This window comes from Bombina bombina, chromosome 9, assembly GCF_027579735.1.
Source record: "Bombina bombina isolate aBomBom1 chromosome 9, aBomBom1.pri, whole genome shotgun sequence".
In the NCBI taxonomy this organism is placed as follows: domain Eukaryota; kingdom Metazoa; phylum Chordata; class Amphibia; order Anura; family Bombinatoridae; genus Bombina; species Bombina bombina.
Window position 1 is genome coordinate 33,475,898 of NC_069507.1, and position 10,836 is coordinate 33,486,733.

The window sequence follows — 10,836 nt, forward strand, 5'->3', positions numbered from 1 at the left end:
GTCCCTATCTTGTACTTAACCCGGGGACTGCCTGTAGTTAGGCCTTATCTTGAGTATTGTGTGCAGTTCCGGAGGCCATGTCTTCAGAAGGATATTAACAAACTTGTATCTGTGCAAAGGAGGGCTACCAAAAAGGTACATGGTCTAAAAAATAAAACTTACCATAGGCTCAATGACCTAAATATGTATAGCTTAGAGGAGAGAAGGGAAAGAGGTGATATGATAGCAACTTTCAAGTACGTTAAAGGGCTTTGTAAAACTGAGTAAGTGAGTATTTTACATAAAAAGGAAAATTCAAGAACAAGGGGTCATGATCTCAAGCTGAAGGGTAGTAGATTCAGGAGTAATTTATGGAAGCTTCTTTACAGAAAGGGTGATTGATTCATGGAATAAACTTCCACAAGAGGTAGTAATGACAAACACTGTGGGGGACTTTAAGAATGCCTGGGATAAGCATAAGACTATCCTACAAACTAGATAAGTTTATACTGTTAGGAAATATCGGGCAGACTTGCTGGGCCTATGGGTCTTATCTGCTGTCAAAATCTGTTTCTATGTTTCCATGAGATCCTGATTGGTGTGTATATCAGTGTCAGAATAAAAAAAAAGAAAAAAAGAAAAGAAAAGTATGCTTTTTTATAGAAAGTTTACTTACATTTAGTTAGTATACAAATGCAGATTATAGTAAGATGTTATATACAGTAATCATGCACAGATGGCAAAGAGAAACAATACTCTCCTAAAAGTGTAGACCGCTGCCTCCTTACAGCCTCTCCCAAAAGACTGAACAATGTAAATAATGGAATGTATAGATGGCGCAGGTCTGGATAATATTATAGCAACCACGGTGGAAATTTCCACTAGATGAAAGAAAAGATGACTTAACCAGTGTATTAAGATCAACCTTTATGTGTGCAGTATACTCACTCCATATAATATGGATGATCAGCCGATACGTGCAGGATTGGACCCACTTGTGTGCTTTCATTTTCAACCAAAACTGGGAAGAGATATATAGAGGCTCCAATCAATGTAAAATAATTCACTTGCAGATATATTTTGTAGTAACTTACTCCAGTAGATACCAGAATCCAGCGATGTTGCAGAAACAACAATAGAAAAGACACTGTGTGTCAGGATAAAAATGAACTTTATTGTTAAGCTCAGCTAACATTTGGTTAGCAAATAGTTTTGGTGGAATGTCCCTTAACCCCTTAATGACCGAGGACGTGCAGGGTACGTCCTCTAAAAAAATACCCTTAACGACCAAGGACGTACCCTGCACGTCCTCGGTGTGGAAAGCAGCTAGAAGCGATCCTGCTCGCTTCCAGCTGCTTTCCGGTTATTGCAGTGATGCCTCGATATCGAGGCATCCTGCAATAACCCTTAGTAGCCATCCGATGCAGAGAGGGCCACTCTGTGGCCCTCTCTGCACCGGATATCTATGGCTTCCATCGTTGGTGGGTGGGAGCGTGTGTGGGAGGCGGGTGGCGGCCATCGATGGCCCAGATGATGTCCAGGGGGGCGGGATCGTGGGCGGGGATGCCCGGACACGCGCACGGACGCGCGCACGTGCACAGGGAGGCGGGGCTGGCGCGTGCACGGGGAGGGAGCGGGTGGGAACCGCTACTCTACAGAAAATAATATAAGGCAAATGTTAAGAAAATGTTAAGTAAAGTAAAAAATAACGGTCATCAGTAGGTGTTGGGTGCTCTGTGGAGGGAGGGAAGCTACACTACAGAAAAAAAACGGGTGAAAAAAAAAAAATAAAACCATTTTTTTTCTGCAAACTGGGTACTGGCAGACAGCTGCCAGTACCCAAGATGGCCCCCAGTAAGGCAGAGGGGGAGGGTTAGAGAGCTTTTTGGGGGGGATCAGGGAGGTTGGGGGCTATGGGGAGATTCTACAAAGCAGCATATGTAAATATGCCCAAAAAAAAATAGGAAAGAAAAAAAAAATACCTTTTATTTTAGTACTGGCAAACTTTCTGCCAGTACTTAAGATGGCGGGGACAATGGTGGGGTGGGGGAGGGAAGGAAGCTGTTTGGGAGGGATCAGGGGGTGTGATGTGTCAGGTGGGAGGCTGATCTCTACTCTAAAGATAAAATTAACCCTGCAAGCTCCCTACAAACTACCTAATTAACCCCTTCACTGCTAGCCATAATACATGTGTGATGCGCAGCAGCATTTAGCGGCCTTCTAATTACCAAAAAGCAACGCCAAAGTCATATATGTCTGCTATTTCTGAACAAAGGGGATCCCAGAGAAGCATTTACAACCATTTGTGCCATAATTGCACAAGCTGTTTGTAAATAATTTCAGTGAGAAACCTAAAATTGTGAAAAAATTAAAGTTTTTTTTTATTTGATCGCATTTGGCGGTGAAATGGTGGCATGAAATATACCAAAATGGGCCTAGATCAATACTTGGGGTTCTCTACTACACTACACTAAAGCTAAAATTAACCCTTAAAGCTCCCTACATGCTCCCTAATTAACCCCTTCACTGCTGGGCATAATACACGTGTGGTGCGCAGTGGCATTTACCAGTCTTCTAATTAGCAAAAAGCAAAGCCAAAGCCACATATCTCTGCTATTTATGAACAAAGGGGATCCAAGAGAAGTATTTACAACCATTTATTTCATAATTGCATAAGTTGTTTGTAAATAATTTCAGTGAGAAACCTAAAGTTTGTGAAAAAATTTGTGAGAAAGTGAACAATTTTTTTTATTTGATCGCATTTGGCGGTGAAATGGTGGCATGAAATATACCAAAATGGGCCTAGATCAATACTTTGGGATGTCTTCTAAAAAAAAATATATACATGTCAATGGATATTCAGGGATTCCTGAAAGATATCAGTGTCCAAACGTAACTAGCGCTAATTTTGTAAAAAAAAGTGGTTTGGAAATAGCAAAGTGCTACTTGTATTTATGGCCCTATAACTTGCAAAAAAAGCAAAGAACATATTAACATTGGGTATTTCTAAGCTCAGGACAAAATTTAGAAACTATTTAGCATGGGTGTTTTTTGGTGGTTGTAGATGTGTAACAGATTTTGGGGGTCAAAGTTAGAAAAGGTGTGTTTTTTTCCATTTTTTCCTCATATTTTATACATTTTTTTTATAGTAAATTATAAGATATGATGAAAATAATGGTATCTTTAGAAAGTCTATTTAATGGCGAGAAAAACGGTATATAATATGTGTGGGTAGAGTAAATGAGTAAGTGGAAAATTACAGCTAAACACAAACGCCGCAAAAATGTAAAAATAGCCTTGGTCCCAAACGGACAGAAAATGGAAAAGTGCTGTGGTCATTAAGGGGTTAAAATGCTCCCCCTCAATACTTTGCAACTGTCAGCCTCACATTTACTGTCAATAGGCCTAGTTTCTATTGAGGTGGTACATTTTAGAAACTGGTGGTAACATAAAACTTCTCCACAGACTTTAATGGAGATAAATGTTTTTATCACCATTTTCCAAACTTTACCACCTCAATTTAAACTAGACCAAAGGTGGTAAATTGTGGAAACTGTTGATAAAAACATTTATCTTCATTAAAGTCTGTGAAGATTTTTTATGTTACTACCAGTGTCCACACTTTTTCCACCTCAATGGAAACTAAGCCAAAGAAGGTTTATTCTGCACAAATTCATAAAAAATAATTTTTAAACACCCTTTTTGATTATAGCTATGAAAATAAATTGCACTATATGCCAATTGAATCAAGTCACTTGATAAAGAAACAGGGAGGTAGATATCACAACCTTAAAGGGACATTAAACACTAAATAAATGCTAGATAGAATGATGAATTAAAAGAAAAGATGAGTCTGAGAATAACATGTAGATGTATTTTTTTTAAAGTTTAATTAGTTGTTTACATAGTGACAAAATAACTTTTAGTGTCAAAAGACAATGGGAGCTGCCATGTTGTAACTTAGGTTACCTTCTCTGCTGTGACCAATTAGGGACAGTTATAAATAGGTCACTAGAGTGTGCAGCCAATGGCTGTGTGGAATATTACAGTGTTCTGCTCTTCCATTTGTAACAGGAAATGCAAAGCTAACAGGAAGGATACATTGAGATTTCTCTCGTTTTCAAGTATGTCCTGGGTCCACAAAACATTGCATTGATAAAATAGGGTACAATAAAATACAGAAACAATATTAATATACAATATAGGCAAAATTTTACATAGAACAGGTAGGAAATATATAATCAGCCATGACAGGTGCATTCTGTTTTGAGATATGTAGAGAGGGATCTCTTAAATGATTTTAGGCTTGGGGAAAGTTTTAAAGTGTGCGGGAGGTCATTCCATAATTGTGGTGCTCTATAGGAAAAGGAGGATCGAGCTGCTTTCTTTTTGTATGGGGGCAGACTAAATAATGTGCTGGTACTGGATCGGAGGTTATAGGAGGTGGGAATAGCTGGGGAGAGCATTCTGCTCAGGTAGGGTGGGAGCTTCCCAGAAAGGTTCTTAAATACAAGGCAGGAAAGATGGAGGGTGCATCTGGATTCCAGCGACAGCCAGTTTAGTTCTTTTAGCATGTCACAATGGTGTGTCCTGTAGTTACATTGTAGCACAAAGCTGCAGAACAAGTTATACAGTGTATTAAGTTTATTAAGGTGAGTTTGCGGTGCAGGTGCATATACTACATCCCCATAATCCTTGATTGGCATCAGCATTTGCTGTACAATCTTTTCCTTTACTGTAGGGCTATACAGTTTATCATTTTATATTATCATCTCAAAGTGTTTAATGTCCCTTTAAAATGCATTGTAGCCCTCCACTGTACCCAGTGGGTTAAAACTAGCATATTAGGTACACTATTATTTTGATGTCATTTCTGAAGGTCAGTAAACCCTTTAATCTTGAAGCTGAAGACATTTCAGAAGATGAATGATATTCATTATTTCCCTTTGTTCCATTGGGCTTTTGGTGGTAAAATCATAAAGTTTATTATCCAGCAATCATTTTAACCCTTAGTAGTTGCCCCTATTGGATTTATGTATAGATTGTTATTTGACTGAAAGGGGCTTTCTTCTCAGAGAAACTACTTAGATATGTTAGTTATCTATAACCACCTAGCATTTTATATATATATATATATATATATATATATATATATATATATATATATATATATATATATATATATATATATATATATATATATATATAGGGACAGTAAACAGCTTGTAATTACAAGATTATTCAGTTTTACAGTAATTAGCATGCCAAGCGAGAGTGTTTTTTAAATGCATTAACATCTTGTTTGCTGCAATTGTTTTTCAATCATTAACATTCCCCACCAATTCCTTTATCGGAGGAACCAATCCATATTTGTTACTGAAGTACACAAGACTACTGTTATTTTGTCAGCAAAAAGTTTTGAATTTTGTTATAATCTCTGTTGAGGCAAATTAGGAATAGATATGTGGTATCTTTACGCTAGTAAAAACTGCAGTGTGCACTTACAATTCTCTGCATTACAAACCCACAATTTCAAGAAATTGGGCAAATAAATAGCAAATTAAGTAAACATTTTATATAACAATCTGTTGAATGTCCCTTTAATATTCTCTAATGATTAATATATTTTCATTATTATTTTGCCCCCTTTTCCTGTAATTTAAAGAGACATGAAACCCAAAAAATATATTTTATGATTCAGACAGAGAATACAATTTTAAACAATATTTCTATTCATTATTTAGGTATCCTTTGTTGAAGAAATAGCAATACACATGGTTGATCCAATCCCATGAGGACTCTATGTGTAGCCACCAATCAGCAACTACTGAGCCTATTTAGATATGCTTTTCAACAAAGGATATCAAGACATTGAAGCAAATGAGATAATAGAAGTAAATTGGAAAGTTGTTTAAAATTACATGCTCTTTCTAAATCATGAAATAACAATTTGGGTTTCATGTCCCTTTGACTGTGAAATTTGTGGAGTTTTCATTTCTGAGAATTGGAAGTGCACACTGCAGACTTCACAAGTCTAAACCTGCCACATATCCCCATAACTGGCCTCAGCAGAGGTGATAAGATGTTGCAAAACAATGCAAGTTTAGCTCAGTACATGACAGTGGAAAGCCTCGACTGCTCAAGTATCATGTCTGGATTTGCTTCTCCAAAAATGCATTAATTTATTTAGAAAATGTTTCACATTTTACAACGTGTAATTCAGTACAACAGAAAAGTTGTGTAATTACAAAGTGATTTATGTCCCTTTAAAGTGATGCTAAACCTGACATGTTTTAAAATCCGGTCCGGAATCTAAGCAATATTTTAGATGGACTTTAATTAATAACATAATAAAGATTCGCTGTAATTTACTTTTTAATCTATCCGTGCCGTTCTAATCCACCCCACTCCGGCCACCCACTTCAAAACTGATATTTTTTGTGAACTTATGGTTTGAAATGTTCTCCAATCGGCGCTCTAGCCATATGGCACTTTTTTGTAGCTATAGCTCCGATTGGAGAGAACAGTTCAAACCCTTAGCTCACAACAAATATGAGTTTTAAAGAGGGCGACCAGAGTGCGCTATTGGAATGGCACGGCTAGATTAAAAGTAAGTAACAGCGCATATTCATTAGAAGTGATCAATTAAAGTCCCTGTAAAATATTGATTAGAATGTGGACCTGATTTTAAAACATCATTTTAAGTCCCAGCTAGAGGAAGTCAGCAGATACAGTGTATACGGCTAACTACTGGATGTGACAAGACGACATTAAGCTGGCTAAAAGTCACTTATTTGTGGATATCTCACTTACTATGGGCTAGATTACAAGTGGCAGGGCCGTCTTTAATATTGATTGGACCCTGGGCAAAAAATTTCTTGGGCCCCCCTCCCCCACCCCATGCAATTTCGCTCTCCACCCCAAAATCCCAAAATCCCAAAAAACAACTAAATCCATTTTTTTTTTATTATTAGCCCAGCGGTGGATCATCCACTGCTGGGCTAATCATTTAAAAAAAAAAAAAAATTAAAAATTGCAATATGTGAAACTGGACCTAAGCAGAACTAATAAGTAAATAAATATATAAATTCCTCCACTGTGGATTCATTTAATATTCTTTTGAATTTGATTCTGGTGTGAGGTTAGCTGGTTAAAGAGATTTAGGGCAGCCAACAGGAGCAAAGCAAGGTAAAGGAGGAAGCATTGAGGTGCAGACAAATATAAGTTTACTGACTGGAACAGCAGAACTACTATCGGAAGCTGTAAAATCTGAGACAGAGAGAAAATAAAAACTATAAAAATAAACTTTACATTAATGTGTGAAGTATCAGCATGACGCTATACACCAGCCACACCAGCACATGTAGCTTCTTTGCTAGGAACAAGTTCCCTCTCACCCTGAACTAGACAATGCTGCATGGGGAGGGGCGTGTGTGCACTCACTTATTCTTCCCACCGACACCTTTCTACAAAGCACTATTCCCCTAAGAAACTTCAGTTAGTTGATCTTAGGGCCACAGCAGAAAGAGCAGGGCTAAGGGGACCAGTAGACATGATGCTGTCTGTCCAAGGCTGCATGGATACAGTGTGAGATGAGTCACACAGCCTCAGGACTGAAGAGAGCAGTGTATGCAGCTGCACAGATGCTCAAATCCTCATGTGCCTGCCGCTCCAGCTTTCTGCTGCATGCGCCTACAGTCAGCCCTACCCAGAAACAATCCCCACCACCAGAACAGTTACCTGGTAACAGTGGTAACCCCAGTAAGACATTTTCTGATGCAGTGGGAAATGGCTGGATGCCGAGTTAGGGCTTTGCATTCAGTGCTGCACAGTGCACATCTAAAACAGCACATGGCACTAGCTTGGCATGTCACATGACACCGGCACGGTCTGGCACAGTTTTTTAAAAAAATATAAGCAGAGTACTTTTGACTGTGACAGTATTAGGACTGAATATGTGTGTTCCCCATGTCACATCAGCAGTCTGGTATGAACCATTAAAAAAAAAAAAAAAAAAAAAAAAAAATTTTTTTTTTTTTTAGGACCCTTGGGCCCCTCAACAGAGACTGGGCCCAGGGCAGCTGCCCCTTTTGCCCTGTGTTAAAGACGGTCCTGACAAGTGGAGCACAAAAGTATTATCACTACTGAGTGCTAACACAGCTCAAAATAAATCAGCGGTGCTCCTATTCTTGCGCTTATATTAATAATAATATGAATAAATATTATATTACAAGGGCCTATCAGACAAGAAAACCCTTTCCCATAACTATTATGTGCTGATTCACTGTGATGTTGACCCATTACTTAAGGGACGTTAAACTGCTGGGTACAGCTACAGTAGCAGATAGGTATATGCATTCTGTGCAAATCCAGATCTTAGTGTGGTGATCATTCACAAGAAGAAGCTTCGAAAAGAGCCAAACAGCACGAGCTGCCGCCTACTTCCGCATTTGGATCCTCACAAAGGATTCAAATGCACATATCTATTAGCAGTGTTACTACTAACCATACTATTGCTTTTCCCTCCTGCACCTGCAGCTCTCTTCAATAAAGGTGCCAGTTAGTAAAGCTCCGCCTCTTCGGGTACCACCATCTTGGAGCATGCATATTCTTGCACCATGTAACTGAAGTGGTGCCCATTTACAGAGCTTTTTGACAACTGCACCTTGTAAAATATAGAGATCCAGCTCTGTATTGTGCTGGCTAAACTGAAGTGCACAATAAGGTTTGTCAAAAATGAAAACAAAATGGGCACCACAAGCATAACTAAATTTCAAGATGGTAGAGCCCAGTATGAGGAAGCAGAACTTCACCAACTAACTGCAATAAAGGGCTAAAGAAAGAAAACAGCTTTGAAAAAAGCGGTGAGTGGTAACCCAGGTGTGCCCAGCAGATTAATATCCCTTTAAGTGAATGAATTTCATTAGAATTTAATATATTTCTCTCACATGAATGTTATCTGAAGATCAGTGAATCTAGGCCAATAGTCAAGCAAGGAATCTAGAGATTCATTAACAATTCAAATAATGCCTTAATAAGAAAAAAAACGGTTTAACCTGAATCTTTTTCTATAGAGATGATTCACTAACACTTAGAGAACTACCCCACATTTTAGCAAATTAGCTCTGTAAAATACAAAAAGACATTGTGCAACACACTAATCTGGCAATAGAAAGTTATGGCTGGTGGCTTTACCAGGTTTATAACATATTACATTACTTACTGCTGTACTCTATGTTCAACACTTACACATTCTATTACCAATGCATGCAGCTAAACTCAGAATCTTACAAACATTAACAGATGCCAAAATCTTACATTTCAGAAAATACATCAATAACAACAATTCAACTTAAATCTGTTACCTAATTGTATCCATCAGTCACCAGTTTCACTGTCTTTAACTTCTGTCTTCTACTTGGACACCATTGATGTAAGATAGTAATTGTTTTGTAAGTACCTTGCAGCTGCTTATCTATCTGAGATAATTAAACAAAAATAAGGAGGGGAAACTGAGAACCCATTTATTGACTACACAGAATCAATAGGGAGCTTGCATTGGGCAGATGGCTATTAAAATATGCAAAGGACGGTAAGGTCTGTTCATGTTACTAATTGCTTGTAACCCCCTGACTGTCACATAGATCTGAAATGTATTGTCCTCTCTGGCACCCAAGAGGTTAAATTTCATCCCTACATTCCACCACAGAACTAAATGTTATTTCACAACAAGATATTAGTTCATATTAATACACAGCAAAAAGGTCTGTGCTTCACTTTATCACTTCACTTTGGTAACCTTACTGTATGGGTCCCAAGGTGTAATTCATTGAATTAGGGGAATTTCAGAGCAATTGCTAAAGCAGAAGAATAAAATGAAAATTCTAATTTCACAAATAAACCAGAATTTTAGTAAGGGACATGAATTTAAGTGTCAAAACTAAATGAATTATTACAAAATGTTTGTTATGTTTTCTGTAACTTGTTGGCTGTTTACGTACAAAAAACAAATTTGTCACAAAGGACCCAATTATATAAAGCAGACAGCCTCAAACTTGGCCCTCCAGAGGTTTTGGAACTATATTTCCAAATGTTGTAGCTGGCTGAGCATCATGGGAAATGTAGTTCCAAAACCTCTGGAGGGCAATGTTTGAGGATGTCTGATATAAAGGTCTGTGGGTTTGCAAAATTCTCTAAGAAATCTGACTTGTTCTATCAAGCTCCTGTTGTAATTCACTAAAGGCAGTTTTTACCTTGAGAGCAGCGGTTATCACAAAGGGGCAATCCCTGCATTTATGTATCTGAATTAGATGCATATGTTACTATTGGGATAACAAAAAAAATCTTAATTTAAAAATTGTTTGAAATTAATATAATATCTATTGAAATAAAAATATGCAGTAAAAACTGTATTGTAAAATTGCAAAAAAAAAAAAAAAAAGTATCAAAATTGTTCTAAAAAGAAACAAATATTGGAAAACAATGTCATATTGAAATAACACAGGGAATAATAAATAATTTAAGGCACACTGACACGGTAGATATTGTAATAAAACTATACTGCAGTGCAAAAAAAAACTGTGAAATTTGAACTTTTGAGAACAAAATTTAAAGTGTGTCATTATTGTAAAATGAGTTTCCTATTTCTGCTACTAAAATGAAAAGGGGCATTTCATCAGCATTGCTGAAAGTTTTTTTTCAGGTCTGGCGTATTCCTTAAACATTTTCTCACCTGCAGATCTATCTGAAGGTGGATTAAAATATACAATGCAAAATATACATAGCAAAAAAAAACTCAGGCACACAAAATAGATGCAGTTGTAATATAATATGCTCTGAAAGCATATCTCTTTAATA